Source organism: Arvicanthis niloticus, chromosome 1 (assembly GCF_011762505.2).
Source record: "Arvicanthis niloticus isolate mArvNil1 chromosome 1, mArvNil1.pat.X, whole genome shotgun sequence".
Taxonomy (NCBI): domain Eukaryota; kingdom Metazoa; phylum Chordata; class Mammalia; order Rodentia; family Muridae; genus Arvicanthis; species Arvicanthis niloticus.
In genome coordinates this window covers 106,033,052-106,048,645 of record NC_047658.1, presented here as the reverse complement: position 1 = coordinate 106,048,645, position 15,594 = coordinate 106,033,052, and the positions used below count along the sequence as shown (strand labels likewise).

At 49.0% G+C, this 15,594-nt stretch overlaps 1 long non-coding RNA gene across 1 annotated transcript; it reads right to left on the bottom strand.

The window, feature by feature from the left end:
• Window positions 1-7,256: 7,256 nt before the first annotated feature.
• LOC143436705 (uncharacterized) lies at window positions 7,257-14,851 on the bottom strand. The gene is made up of 3 exons (XR_013106549.1): window positions 13,903-14,851; window positions 13,403-13,626; window positions 7,257-7,576 (listed from the first exon to the last, which is right to left on the bottom strand). It is a non-coding gene; the product is annotated as an uncharacterized LOC143436705 (long non-coding RNA).
• Between the last annotated feature and the right edge of the window lie 743 nt (window positions 14,852-15,594).

Genomic DNA, 15,594 nt, shown 5'->3' with positions numbered 1-15,594 from the left:
CTGGCCCCTCTTCTATGTCTCTTTCCTCTTAACCATCAGTCGTGATGATTCATTCATAATGGCCTCTACCACATCCGGTAATCATTTATTGTGTTTTACCTTGTGTATGAAAAAACAGTGGGAACTGGGCAGCATTACGTTTTACAGCGAAGGTACCTTGTTCTTATGGAAAGGAGGGGTAGGGGTCCACCGCATGAAAGCAATCAAAGGCAGAGCCTGGTAGAAGCAGATGACTGTGTCTGCAGCTTGTGTTTCAGTTCACGTCTGAGAGGGAGGAAGGGCTGCGCATGGTTCATCTCTGTCTTGCAGAGATTTTCACAACACGATCTCCAGCTTCCCTCTCCTGTTTTGTTATCTGTGAATCTCTTGGCAGAGATAGGAGTTTGGGACACCCAAGGAGCTTCCTCCCTGACAGACAGGGTGGTTGGAGATGTTCTGTCCTGGGATATCTTATTAGCTCCCAACCTCCGGAGCAGTGAAGCTTGCAAATGTCCTTAGGAAAGCCAGGGCTGTACTGGAGCCCTAGGCTCCCAGGCTAGCTGTTCAGCTCAAGGAAGCACTGGGAGTTCTAGGGTTTCTCTTTCTTGAAGTGAATCCTTGCTAAGCCAAACTGGCGCTTAGTCAGTACAGGAGGGTGAGTTATGGGTAAGTGGATGTTAGGTGGTAGTGGTGGCACCAGTGTGGTAACACACTGGGACAGGCAGTTTGTCTGGAATAGATTTTCCTGTCCATTAGCCTCTGCTGTCTGCATAGCTCTCAGGTGCCTTGGAGCTATTATTTTTACACCTTGTATATTTCTGGAAGCAGTGGCCAACCATGTCCATTGTGCCTTATTTTGCAGGGAACCTCTGTGCGTTTCTTTGCCTGATTGGGTCACTCACTGATTCTCTGGCTCCCTCCTTAACATCCAACTTGTTTCTCCTTGGCTCTGCGTCTCCTGCTTGGTGCTTCTGGGTCTATGTTTCATGTCACTTGCTTAGCTCAGCAGGGTAAAGAATTCTGACTTAATTTATTTTTTACTTGAGGATTTTAAAGATTTTACAACTCCTGAGTTTTAGATCAATTTAAATTATAATTTAGTAGTGTGCTGGGTGGTCAACAGGCCCTTGTGTTGGCTGCATGCAAAGTAAGTTTGGTAATGGAAGAACTGACTGGGGGAAAGGGGAAATTGGAAAGAGGAAGGGCAGGACTTTTCTTTCATGACACCTGTGTCCCCACCAGGTCACATGGGATATGCTGGCCTTTCAGTACAGACTGGAGCCACATAGGTGTCCCCCTGAACGGTCCATACTGAGAAACTGCTATACTTCCAGAGTTTCTCTGGCTCCCTCAGTCTAGGATCCAGTGTCACCCCTTGCTCTCTCCCAACCTGGGGATCAATTCTGTCCTCCTGCCTTCTATAGGCCAGCCCATACTGTGGGGTAGCCCCTTAATATCTGCAATGCAAAATGCCTTCCACCAGAACTCTGCTGTACAGGAATTCTGGGCTATCTCTAGGATAATTATAGGATAATTTATTGTGTCTTTCCCAAGTATTCATATAAATCAATTCTGGGAGGAATAAAGGACAATAAAAGAAAAAAAAATGATGCTCCAAGGGGAAAATAATCGATCACATTCACAAACTCTACAAGCACCCGGCCACACCCCCAACACTTGCTTTCTGAGTCACAGTCTTATTATGTAGCCCAGATTGTCCTTGAACTCACAATCTTCTTGCTTCAGGCTCCCAAGTGCTGGGATTATCCCACTCCCCCCAGCCTGATACAAACTTCTAAGCATAAGCCTAAAGAAGACTCAACAAAGAAAAATATGGGTGCATTTAAGTGATTGCAGTTTTTCACACAGAGAGACATTCAGAAATCCCTTCAGTAAATTAACAGCCAAGTGACAAAGAGGAAGGAATATCTGTAACAGATGTAAGACTCTGAAACCAAGAAAAAGACAAATGTCCCAGGGGAATGGAGAAAGAGCAGGAGGAAGCAGCAGAAATGAAATGTCACTCTCTAGTCACAAAGCCACTAAGGCGAAACCAGTTACTGCTGGTCACAGTTCCTCCCCTCCTGAGCAGTTTGCTGGCCCTGCCAGATGCCCCTTTGCTGAGGCCACTCAGACTCTCCTGTATTGACTGTGCCCAGATTTTCCAAAAGGCTCATTAACATAGTTTCCTAAGCAGACAGGCAGTTTCCCTTGGCGACAAACTCACTGCAGAGCACAGGAACCTGCTGGAAGTCAGAACATAGATATATATTTGCAGCAGGCTGGCCTAGTGAACTTGAATGTCCTACAACCCTCTGGATTCATCATGGACTGGGCCTCTCGGCCTTGCAAGGATCCCCTCTCTCTACCACCATGGCCTCCCTCACAGATGTTAGTTAATAGCTCTTTCTGCCTTAGCAATAGCTCTGCTTGAGCAGTCACCTCGGGTTGCCCACTACCAACTCTTTGCCCAACCACACTTCATTCAAGTATTCTCCTCTCTGCCCAGCTGGGGAACAGCTTGGATGGAAACCTGCCTGGCTTGCTCTGAAAGCCTGCGCCACCGCAGTGGGAAGCTGTGCTGGTGGCTGATCTTGCCTGTCACAGTTTGGTCGGCTTCCTTCCTAGAGCGGGAGCATCAAGGTGGTTTCGGGGACTCTGCCAATTCCCATCACCAGCATGAGGCAAGCATGACTTAGCCAGGAGGAGGCTTGATCAACAAATATACTCAAAGAAGGTGTGTCAGTTAGGGTTTCTATTGCTGTGAAGAGACACCATGACCTTCTTATAAAGGAAAACGTTTAACTGGGGCTGGCTCATAGTTCAGAGATTTAGTACATTATCATTATGGCAGGAAGCATGGCAGCATGCAGGTGGACATGGTAGCTGAGAGTTCTACATCCAGATTTGAGGGCAGCAGGAAGAGAGAGTGATACTGGGCCGGGCTTGAGCTTCTGGAACCTCAAAGTGAGGTGCTTCCTCCAACAAGGCCACACCTCCAACAAGGCCACACCTCCAACAAAGGCCACACCTCCTAATAGTGCCATTTCCTATGGAGGGCATTTTCATTCAAACCACCACAGAAGGCCACTAGGTCAAGGGCAGGCCAGAAGGTCATAGCTATTATATTGCTATAGCTCTGAAAATTTGTTTTTGAGTGGTTCTGTGGTTTACTTCTATTTTACGAATTTTCTATACCATCAACAAGTTAGTTTCTCATTAAATAAGACAGGAAACATTATTTTATGGGAAAACTTTACAGCATAGTGTGTTTTCATCTGAACAAATGTCTAGCAAACAAAGAAGTCAGACATTAGTCTGGTGTAGGCAGGCTGAGAGAACCCTCTGAACCCCAGGGTTTGCTGATCCTAGGTCAGCAGGAGAGCTAGCCTAACCTCAAGTGGGTAATGGACAGATATAGATATAGATATAGATATAGATATAGATATAGATATAGATATAGATATAGATATAGATATAGATATAGATATAGATATAGATATAGATCCTGGCTGAGGGGCCACAAACAGGAATATCAGTAGTCCACGATTTGTGCCAAATCTTCAGAACTTTCTGAGACACTTATGGTTCAGAGAGAGCCCCACCTGCCCTATTTGTGGAACAGGAAGAAACCCAGGGGATGAGGGGCTGGTATGAGATCAGGAGGACTCATAAAGCTGCCAAGGCTGTTGCCTCTTCCAGACAGTGAAGCATCTGCACTAAGAGCCCTCCAGAACTCCTCTATTTTCCTCTCTTCTTCCTTCCCTTCTTTTATCTTAGACACACAACAGAGTAGGTGGTACAAATGATCATGGGCACGCTTGTATATGGGGTGAAATGTGAACGCCAGTGCTTTCAGGACAGACCAAAAGGACCCATTTCTCCATGGGTGTTCTGGGGCAAGAGTTAAGCATTGTTAAGGCAATAATGAATACTATTAAATCACTGTTCCTGTTAATATAGGTCTTTGTTGTTGTAAGCACTCCTGTTAATGGTTTTTTTTTCTCTAAATAAACTTTAGAAGTCAGGAGATGGGGTCTAACTAGTCCTTTCTCAGTGCCCTTGCTGACTTGAGTGAAGGGCTATCAGCCAAGTGGCCAGCTAGACTGCCCCCAGGCCAGCACCAGATGTCTTGAGTACTCCACAGATGCCGGGTGGAAGCTACTCAATATGCCGGAACACAGTGCCAGTTCCTGAAGGCACAGCTCCGGCTACAACCGTGTCCAGCATTCTACCATCACAAGCCTCAGAAAACTCTAGATGTCTCTTCAGCCTTTTCTGCCCAGACCAAAGAGGGAGCACTTCGTTGGTTAATTTTATGTCAAGGTGACACGAGCTAGATTCATTTGGGAAGAGGGACTCTCAATTGAGAAAATGCCTCTACAAAATTTGCCTGTAGGCAAATCTTTACTGTGTTTTCTCCATTAATCGTTGATGTGTGTGGGACCAGCTCACTGAGGGCAGTGCCACCCCTAGGAAAATAGTCCTGGGTGGTATTAAAAAAAAAAGCAGGCTGCAAGCCAGTATAAGCATCATTCTTCCATGGCCTTTACATCAGTTCCTGCCTCCAGGTTCCAGCCTTGAGGACTTGTGGCCTTGTTGGAGGACATGTGGCTTTATTACAGGAAATGTGTCACTAGGGTTGGGCTTTGAGGTTTTAGAAGCTCAAGCCAGGCCCAGTGGCTTACTCTCTTTCCCTGCTGCTTGCCAATCTGAATATAGAACTCTCAGCTACCTCTCCAGCATCACGTCTACCTGTGTGCCACCATGCGTCTCATCCTGATGACAATGGACTAAACCTTTGAATGTAAGCCAGTCCCAGTTAGCCTTCCTTTATAAGAGTTGCCATGGTTTCAGTGTCTCTTCACAGCAGTAGAAATGTTAACTAAGACAGAAACTGGTACGGGGAGTAGGCTATTGTTGTGACAGACCTGACTGTGTGTTTTGGGGAGGATTGTGGTGTCATTTGAACACTAGACTGTAAAAGTCATTGAGTTCTCAGAGACCAGTGGGCTGTTCCATGGGAGCTTGAAAGATAAGTATATTGAAAACAATGCAGATAGTGGAAGTCTGGTGTCTGAAGTTTCAGAAGGAAATAAAGGCTCTACTGGGGCCATTAGAGGGAAATTTGAATTAATAATCTGGGGGTCTGGTCAGCTGGAGCTGTGTTTAATAAGAGACCAGAATCACTAAGGTGAAATCTGCTTTTTTGGGAAAATTGACGCTGGTTAGCTGGAGCTAAGAGGTTAGTGGTGATTAAGAAGACAGGCATCAATGAGAATATTTTGGAAATATTTCCTCAGGATTAGCACACAGAAGCTGTGGTCCAGATGGCTCAAGCCGGTACATTGTGCTAACAGCTGACCTTGGTATTGTGTAAGAGTTTCTCAGGTGGTAATTTTGAAGGCATAAAGGGGCCGTTGAGAGAAGTTGAGGCTTGGCACAGTGAGAGGCCAGGAGAGGTCATTGGTAAAGGTGCAGCATCAGTTGCAATAGAAACCCCAGGATTAAAAAGCTCGTAGATAGATGTTGACGCTTTGCACCATGTAGCAGGGCAGGGGTCCTGAAGAGAGCCCAGGAAAGGCTGCTGGTGAAAGTGCAGTAGAAACTCCAGCATGTTGGAGATACCAATACCATGGAACAACCACCAAAGACAGTTGTGAAGAAGAGCTAGCTTGAGCCTGTAGTATGTTATAGACGCCAATGCTAGAGAGGTGGAGCTGACCAGGCTGTTTGGAGCCCAGGAGATTTATTTTTCCTTGTTTTGTTTTTGAAACAGGGTCTCAAATATAGGCTTGACTGTCCAGGATTTTACACTGTTGGCCTGGTTAGTCTCAAACCTGCTTCAGCCTCCAGAGTACTAGAATTTAAGGTATGCGCCACCACATTCAGCAAGTATTTGAATTTTTAAAGACTGAGAGTTTTAAAAAGTCATAATATTGTACATTGCAATATTAATATTAACATGACATCCTGGGGACAAGTGAAAAAGGAAAGGTTGTGGTTTAATCGTGATGTGTTTGCATGTCAAAATGACTAGAAGTCAATTGTGTTGGCTAGTTTTGTGTCAACTGGACAGAAGCTAGGTTCATTTGGAAAGAGGGACTCTTCATTGAGAAAATACTCTTGAAGAAATCTGCTTGTAGGCAAGCCTTTAGTGCATTGTCTTGACTAATTGACTAATTGGGGCCAGCTTACTAGGGCAGTATCACCCCTGGGCAGGTGCTCCTAGGTGGTATAAGAAAGTAGGCTGAGCAAGTCATGACATGCAAGCCAGTAAGCACAGCTCCTCTGCAGCCTCTGCTCCTCATGCCTCCAGGTTCCTCTCTTGAGTTCCTGCCCTGACTTCCTGTGATGATTGACTGTGATGTAGAAGTGTAAAAAAAACCAAACCCTTCCCTCCCCACGTTGCTTTTGGTCATTGTGTTTTATCACAGCAATAGAAACCCTAAGACTAGTACTAAGTGACCTTGGTGACCCCACAGAAGTTTTATGACTAATGTAAGCACAGTCCTTCGTTGCCATCATGGACTGATATGGTTGGTATAAGAGCAGTTTCTCATTTTGCATGAGGAGTTGTGCCCTTCATTTGCATAAGGGACCGATGGGATTGGTGTAGGCATGGTTTCTTATTTGAATGCCGGGCTGTGGTATGATTGATGTGAATGCAGCCCTTCATTTGCATAAGGGACTACTGTAGTTGGTATTAGTGCAGTTCCTTATTTGCATGAGGGACTGTGCCCTGATTGGTGTAACTTTTATCCTTTGTGCTTGCTGTGATTGGAGTAGACACCCTTTCCACATTCCTTTTCTGTTTATAATGAACAAGCTGTTTGTCTCACTTTGTGAGCCACCCTCTTCGGGTGCACCCTGGTGTTGCCCTCCCACCCCAAGAAACAAAGCTTCTCTTTGCTTCTCGTTTCTTGCCTACTTTTGATCTCTATTGTTAAAGAGAACGGGCTGAGCTGGTAACAAGAAGAAAGGAAGGTATCAGTAGAGGCATCATTGAGAGTATCCGTCATTGCTCTAGGGATGGCAATGGTGGCAATAGCGTCAGAAGGGGTCTGAAGAATTCTAGAGAGCAGCCAGGGTAGAAAGTGACAGAGTCAATAAAGGCTGTGAGAAGACAAAACTGTGGGCCCTGGTCACAGCGAGCTCCAGGATCTCTGTTACATGACATTTTCTGGGTCACCAATAGAACAAAGAAAAAGATTGTGCCCAAGTCCTGCTTGGTGAACTAATAACTTTATTAGGGTAATTTACCGGAGCACTGGCAACTCAAAAGCAGCTGCGTCACTGAGAAATTCCATGGGCAGTTATCAGGCAGATGGTCAGCTATGCCCCTAGAAGTGCCCCCAATCAATCTCATTTAGTAGCCACCAGGGTAGAGGAGCCTTCATTGTGGAGCTCCTGTGGTCTTCATGAGCTTTGTGGTATTGGAAGAAGGTCTCTTGACCTCCCGGCCCCTTCCAGGAGGGTTCACTCTCTCCTTCAGGTTTCACGTGGGCCATCACAGTTGCTCTGCTTCAAGAAGAGATGAAGGAAACAGCTTCATCTCAGTCTCAGACCCTTGAGGCCATAGAGCTCTAACAGGACCCTAATAAGGACCAAGAAGTACAACGTTAGCTTTTGTCAAGGGCTGAGGATTCCAACACCCTCAGCCTGGAAGCTGTAGCACTTACCACTGAAGGACGGAGGATCCCAGCCCCTGAGATTTGTGTGAAAGCTCTAACATTCGAAAGTGCTACCTGCTACTGCTTGCTGTTGACGGCTACTGCTGCCCACTACTGCTGGAAACCAAGGACGGCCATAGCTGCCAAGCACTGGGGCCACTGGTAGTCAAAACCTAAAGCAACAAGCCTCCAACATGGCTTTCTGAAGCCTGGAGCTGTAGGCACGGAGCTCTCAGAGCTCAGAGCTTTAGTGCTCTGGATCTGCCAGTTCACCCCCAACCTCTTGGGCATACAATAGGACAGGCTTCCTGGAAGAGACTCTCCTCATCTACCCACAATTCCTTGCCAGGTAGAGCAAAAGGATGCCAACCATCTTGTTAGTAACACCTTTGCTGAGCTACCCAGTTGTCTTCATCACCCATACCAAGCTCTGCACCCCAAGGTAGCACTCTTCGTGTGCCTCAAGCCCTGCTCCTGGGCTCTGTGCCCCACTGAAACCCAGACACCTCCTGCAGCAGTCATTCTCCCTGCTTTGGAAGTTCTCTTCGCATGTTGCCTCTCCTGCCTGGATCTACCCTGGGAAGGCACCTCTTTTCAAAATAGGCTCTTTTTGTCATCAGCCCAAGAAATGGGAGAAGACTTTGTTCCCGGGGACCATATACCCTATATATTAATTCATGGCTACCCCAGGAGGATATTCACACATATAAGACTTGAGGGTATGCAAGCTGCTGCAGATCACCTTTCTGGGGAGAGACCAGTGGAGCCCTGTTTCTCTCTTGCTCCCAGCCAAGAAACTACTTGGCCTGGAAGCCACGGACAAGCTGGACTGCTGCTGTCCAGTCCAGCCTTGGCGGGCAAGTGTCTTCCTGGGCCGCTGGGAGCACGTAATGGGATGTTGTGTAATTGCATTGCGCTCCTCTGTGGCAGCACGCTCGGCCTTCCCATTTAATTGTGAGTGTATTTCCAGAAGTGTATCTGGGGCATGGTGGCCTGCGGGGAAGGGCTGGGCTGTGGGAGGGGCTGGCCCCCAGGGTCTTTCCCCACTTTCAGCAAGTTTGTCTAAACCCTAAGGTAGCAGACATGGGCCAGGCAGAGATCAGCTTTAGGGAGACACTCAATGCAGAATAAGCAGCCAGCCCAGCCCTGAACCTTTATCAGGACTACCCCTTCCTTGCTTCACCTCTCTGCTCACCCTGGTTCTGAGGCAAATAGGTGAGGGCTAGATCTAGCAAGTTGTCACTGGGCTTGGCCAGGCTGTGCCCCTGCCTTGTCTCTACTTGAAAGAAGCTCTGTGCTCAGGGGCTGATACATGCCTCTGACAGGCTGAGGGTGGACCTGAGTACCTAAAGATAGATGAATAGGAAAGGAGTCTTTCTGCCTAACACACTAATGTCCCATGGAGCTGGATTGCCCTCTGGCTTCTGCGACCTTAAGTACACTGGAGAAGCTGATGTGAGGAGACAAAGAACTGCACAAAGCCCCAGTCAGGCTCATCTGTGTGTGCAGAGAACGAGAGAACTTGTCCAGCTGCACAGGACAGGCAATGGAGCCTGTGCAGAACTTGCCAGGGTAGGGATGAGATGCATGGCCTGCATTATCCAAAGGCGATGGCTCTATTGTGAGTCAGGTGTGTTCTCCCCCTGTGCACTCATTCCTTCCTGTTGGGGAAAGAACCCTCTGTCTTCTGAGTACCCTATCACTACATAGACCACCAGTTGGTGTGGGACGGTGACTAGCACAGACTGTGCATTTGGGATAGGACTCTTCCACCTTTGCTCTTGGGTCTGCAGGGCGAGTATTTCTAGGAGGGAGAATAGACTGATGTAACTTGATAGTGTTAAACCTAGTGGCAAGGCCAGGGCCCTGGATGGCATTTCTAAGAAGAGCTGGTGAGGGGGCCCAGGTTCCTACCCTGATGGGCACAGTGGCCTTAACTAGCCAGGAATCAGCTGGAGGGTCCTTTATAACAGCAGGTACTGTTTTAGTATATACTCCATCTTTGTTATTTCAGAAAAGGCACTCAAGTTGACACTGTGGGGAAGATCAGAACTCTGACCTTCATTCGAGTGTTTTATGCCTTAGCACTGTTTTGGGTTTTTTTTTTTTTTTTTTTTTATCTCTAATTAAATGTAGGAGGTGAGGATCTCCAGTCCTCCCGTGAGAGGCCTTAGAGGTCTTAGTTAGATCTTTGGCCTCTACTTTGAGGCCAGACAAGGCACCCTGAGCAGAAAATTGAGGAGCTGCTGAGTTGGAGGACAACATGGGCGTCATCTCTATAACCTGAGTAGGTGGCCTGGCTGAGGCTTTAGGCTGCAGCCTGATGCTCGAACACGAATGCTCGAGGAGCACGTTGCTGGAAGAGAGGACGATTTGGATCTAATCACTGCAGTGCACCCCAACTCACCCCACTGTGGTCCCCCTTAGACCCTGATACCTGACCTGCCCTTTCTTGGATTGGTCTCCTGGAGTAGGGGATTGGTAAGCGTGATGCTGTGACCCTAAGTCTTAGGTCACCTCTTCCTACCTCTCAGAAGATACCTACACAGTCAGGCCTAACCACTGCCTGGATACAAACCCCCCCCCCCCCATTCTTCCTGCGTGGTCCAGGAGCCTTGACTTTTCCAAGTGAGGATGAAGTGGGGATCGTGCACCCGACCTCATACAGGCTTTCTCAGGGTCACAGAAAAAAAAAAAAAATGCTCACACCTGCACACTGGGAGGCTTCAGTGGGGTTTATTTGTAACACTAGTTGGTGAGGCTTCCTGCCGCCATGGATGACACGGATGCCCTGAATTAGCCAGGCCCCTCTGACATTACTGGCCCAGCTCACATGATGCCCTGCTTCGCCTCCTGTGGATAGCAGCATCTGGTAACTAGGGTTTATGATCTTCGGGGTCACCTACAGAGAGTCCCACTAGGCCTCTCTCTTATCCTGAGTACACAAACAAGTATGCTGAGAGCTGAGGGCCAGGGGGGGATCTGCAGGGCTGCTTGTTCTTGGCTGAAACAGTGCAGCTGATAGAGGCTGGGTTGTTCTTGCTGACACTGAGCAGAGCTTAGAGGCCATGCAGGGGCTGTGACTCTAGGGGTGAACAGCGCTGGCATGAGTCTGGAGACGTCAAAGGTACAGGGCTTTCATTGGCAATGAGCCTCCCAAGAGAGTGTCCTGGACATGAGGCCATTAATGATCATGCCTTGCAGATGGAGAGAGAGGGGCGATGTAAGAATGGGAGGGGTGCTTACTGCATGGTGGTCTGAGGACAGAGCCTGAAACGGGGCAGGGCAGGATGCTGCCCTTAGGTCACTGCAGTTGGTCTGCTCTGACGGAAGCCTGGGTATTTGCAGGGCCTTTACAGCTGTTTGCCAGCTTGTTTGTTTTGAAACCGTCTCTTAATTGTAGACTAGACTGGCATCAAACTCACAGAGATCCACCTGCCTCAGCATCCTGAGTGCTGGGATTAAAGGTTTATGCTACCACACCCAGCGTCAAGATCCTGGAACCCCTGGTTTCTGCTCAACTTAGCCTCATTACCCCCAAAGCCTTTTGGGCTGAGAGGAATGGGTAGCCTGTAGGAGCAGATAGAGAGGCTAGAACTGAGAGTATGGTAGCTTATGCCTAAAATCCTAGCCCTTGGGTGGCAGAGCCAGGAAGATTCCAAGTTCCAGGCCAGCCTGGGCTATAAAGCAAGTTCTAGACCAGCCTAAACTACATAAAAAGACCTGACCCAAAAGCACATGCAGAGAAGTGGGCATGGTCATGCATGACTTTAACTGCAGGCCAGGGAAGATAAGCAAATTTCTGTGAGTTTGAAGCTAGTCTGGTCGATATAGAGAGTTTCAAGATATCCCGAGCTATATAGTGAAACCCTGTCTCAAAAACAGCATTTACCCACCCATAGAAAGAGTCAGGGGATAGGAGGATGGGGGAGGGCAGAAGGAAGGAAGGAAGAAAAGAAGGAAGGAAGGGAGAGAGGAAGGAAGGGAGGGAGGGAGGGAGTGTCTGCTCTGCTTTGCTCTGGTCTAAACCATATCTGGCAAGGGGCTTGGACTGAGGCTCCCAGGTTTCTACATATAGCTTTTCCAGGTCAAGCCTGTACAGAGAGACCTGGGGCTGGTGCCAGGAAGGAGGCAGCTTAAAGTTCTGGGCTATTGATTCCCTGTGCTGCCATGGGTGGAGATTCTCTGTGCTTAAGATCCTCATGGTCTCTTTCATATCTCAGAGGAAGAGCAAGGAGGTCCTGAGAGGTCAGTATGGCTGGGAGCCCCAGCCGGCAAGTGACTGACTGTTGGTGTGACTTCAGGTCCTGCCTGGGGAGTGGGAGGGGCCTGCTTTGGCCTGCAGAGCATCTTGGAAGCTTCTGGGCTGGGGCAGGCCCAGGCTCCTTTAGACTCCTGGCCAGAGAAGAAAACCAGATGGGCTGACTTAGGCCAGGCCTGGCCGCTTCCTTTCCCACCACTAGGGCCAGCAGTGAGTGCTCTCCTAAGAACAGTGACCTCAACAGTTATACTGACTCCAAGAGGCCTATGCCCAGGGACTGAAGTAGGGACATACATCCCATCCTGCTGTGGAGGTGGGGGTAACCCTCTGAGTCCCAGGCCCCCTGATGTGGCAGTGGGCTTTCTGAGACACTGAGGCTGAAAGGGAGGAGCCAAGAGACCAAAGCCAGCTTAAATCATTTCGAGGACCTAATTGACTGGACTCTGGGGCTCAGTTTCCCTTTTCATCCCCAACAGCACTGACCTAATGGCCTGGATTAAGTTGCAAAAGTTAAAAGTTCGTCTAACTGGTTGCCCCAGACCTGTCCCAGACCCACTTGTGTGTGTTCCCTGGTTCTGCTTGCTGGTGAATTGCTGTTCCCACACCCTTCAGTCAGAGTAGACAGTGTGGAGTTTCTCTGGACATTTGCTGGAGGACAAGAACCATTCCTGGGCCAACCTCAAGATGGCTCTGTTCCGCACAGTGAGGCCAGCTCCCCTCTTTCTGGGAGTTTCCAGGCTTGGAAGAACATGCTGGCTTTCAACTCAGCCAGAGAACATGAGGAGTTGGCTGAGGCTGCGACAGCCCTTCCAAATACATAGGCAGGGATGGGCAGCTCCAGTGTGGCTCTCTGGAAGTCTCCAGGAGGATGCAGGGGCATCAGAAGTGTCTTTTTTTTTTTTTCCAAACATGGGCTGGTACCAGACCTGTCAGGTCCATGTCAAGCCTGCTCCTGGGCCTCTCATACCTGAAGAAAGGTGATACCTCTCTGATAAGCTGTTGCTCACAGACCTCTGGAGGTATGGGGACAATATGAACTGCCCTGAAGGAGACATTGTGTTCTTGTTCCAATAGATGCCCACTTTGGTGAACTTGGAGGTAGGCTATGGAGCTGACGTGTCCCCAGGACTGTAAATGACTCTAGAAGCACCAGCCTGCAGGACCAGGCTCTCCAGATTATACCCACCCACTAGTAAATGCCCACTGCCCCACTCTGAACTTTAAAGAGACCTTGTTTAGGGGCCCGGGTGTGCCAACACACACACACACACACACACACACACACACACACACACTATGGTGCATAGCCAACAGGACCCAAATTTTGTTACTTAAGCAGGAGAAGGATGTTGGGACTTTGGGGGAAGAGACAGCCAACAGATGCCCTTGTGGCCATGGCTGGGCAGATGTGCAAACGGAAGAGGATAAGCGGGGCAGGACAGACTGAGGCGCAGGGCTACCAAACTGGTGACCTGGGAGGGAATCCTACCTGGTATCACATGGTGTCTGGTGCTGGCTGGTTTGCTGAGGTGATAGGGTCCTGGGAAATGTGTCTTTGACAGCACTTAGCTTAAGGCTGTCAGCCATGAGAGGTCCAGGGTTGTAGCCGCTGCAGTTCTTTCTGGCTACTACCAAGCGAGGGGACCAGTGACCATTACTTGTCCCATTGCCTGTCACTGGAATATGGTTTGGATATTCTTGATAACTCCACATCTGTCAGGGGAAAGCCTCAGAAGTAACTAGGCCAACAACAACAAGAACAACAACAACAACAAAATAATAGCACTGTCAATATTTAGAACCCTCCAAGGGCCAGGGCATCTTCTTTAAGGATGATACACCCTCCCAGGGACAGAGAGGATATCTTCTTCAGGGCCAGAATACTCTCTCAGGGATGAGACATCTCCCAGGGCTAGGATATCCTCCCAAAGACATAACACCTCCCCAGGAAGGAGCAGGACACCATCCCAGGGTATAAAACCCTCTTACAGTTAGGATGCCCTCCTGTGTGGGTAGGTGGAACAAGCCCTCCTGAAGTGTTCTGGCTGCCTAGTTTTCTGGTACATCCAGGGGATGCTTAAACCCCCATCTCCAGCCAGGCCTCTAGATGCTCCCAGACTCCTTCACTGGTGAAAACAAAGTAGGGAGGAGGATAAGTCAGGAGATTGAGGGAAGGGAGCAGCTGCCCTTCCCCTATGGAATACTGTGTGCCTAACATGCTTCCCCAGGTAGTTCTAACACAAAAGGAGGGAGAATCCTAGGTTGTCACACATGGCAGCCTTCATTAGGGTAATTCCTGAACCATGGTCCCCAGCAGGAGCCCTGGACAGTGCTGTCTCATGGTATTTCCTGCTCAGCTTGCCCTGGTTCTAGGTCAACTAATAGACCAAACTTTGCCCATGAATTCTAGCGTCCACCCAAAGGTGCCAATCCCTATCCTTAAGAGGGCAGCAGGCTATTTCCCAGGCCCTTAAGTTCCTGCCTGTCAGTGTCCTCTCAAGTGCCAATGGAATGATCACCGTTGGTGGGAGGAACCCCATCAATTACTTATGTCTTGTAAGGCTGCTGTATCCAGCCTGCTCCCAGGCACTAGGAGATATTTAGTGAGAGCTACTCCTCTGTTTTGACAATCCCTTCCCTGGGGAGATGTAACAACAGCAGCCTTCTCCTCATGAGGTCCCAATGACAAACCAAAGTTCACCCTAGGGAACCAATCAGCTTATTGAGATTACTTGAGAGTAGGGATGCGGGAGTACTGGCCAGAACGCAGATGACCATAAAGAGCTGCATTAAAATCAGCCCCAGCATAAGTGATGACTTCCCCATAGCCACAGAGATAAAGGCCCTTTCAGATAGCCTTCTCCAGCCTGTGTGCTCTACCGCCTCCCAGCTATTAGGCTAGGAGGAGAATGGAGTCTCAGGTAAGGGTTCACTCACCCTTCTCACACCCTCCTTCCAGGAGAAAATTTCAGCAATCAACTAGTGGGGTTGTGACAGTCTCTTGTAAGCAAGGAAACACATGATGAACATAGTGGTTCTTTTGCTCGGAGGACAGCATTCTACAACACCTTCCTGTCTACACAAGTGTCCAGGTTCCCTGCCTACATACATTTACACAGATGCTCATCACCCCACCTGCACAGGTGCCCATCACCCCCACCTGCACAGGTGCCCATCACCCCTACCTGCACAGGTGCCCATCACCCCCACCTGCACAGGTGCCCATCACCCCCACCTGCACAGGTGCCCATCACCCCTACCTGCACAGGTGCCCATCACCCTCACCTGCACAGGTGCCCATCACCCCACCTGCACAGGTGTTCATCACCCCATCTGCACAGGTGCCCATCACCCCACCTGCACAGGTGCCCATCACCCCACCTGCACAGGTGTTCATCACCCCATCTGCACAGATGCCCATCACCCCACCTGCACAGGTGCTCATCACCCCCACCTGCACAGGTGTCTATTCCCCTGACTACACAGGTGTCTACTTTCCTGTGTGCACCTGGCTTCCACACATGTACAGGTGTCCCACCACCCCCTCTCTCCCTTTCCTCTTCTCCGGAGTCTTCTTTTCTCCTTTGTTGGTCCTTCTCTGACTGACGCCTAATCCTGCTCTATTGGCTCTGTTTTGTCCCACAGCCTTTCCACTATTATTTCCTTATTTGGGGAGCACAT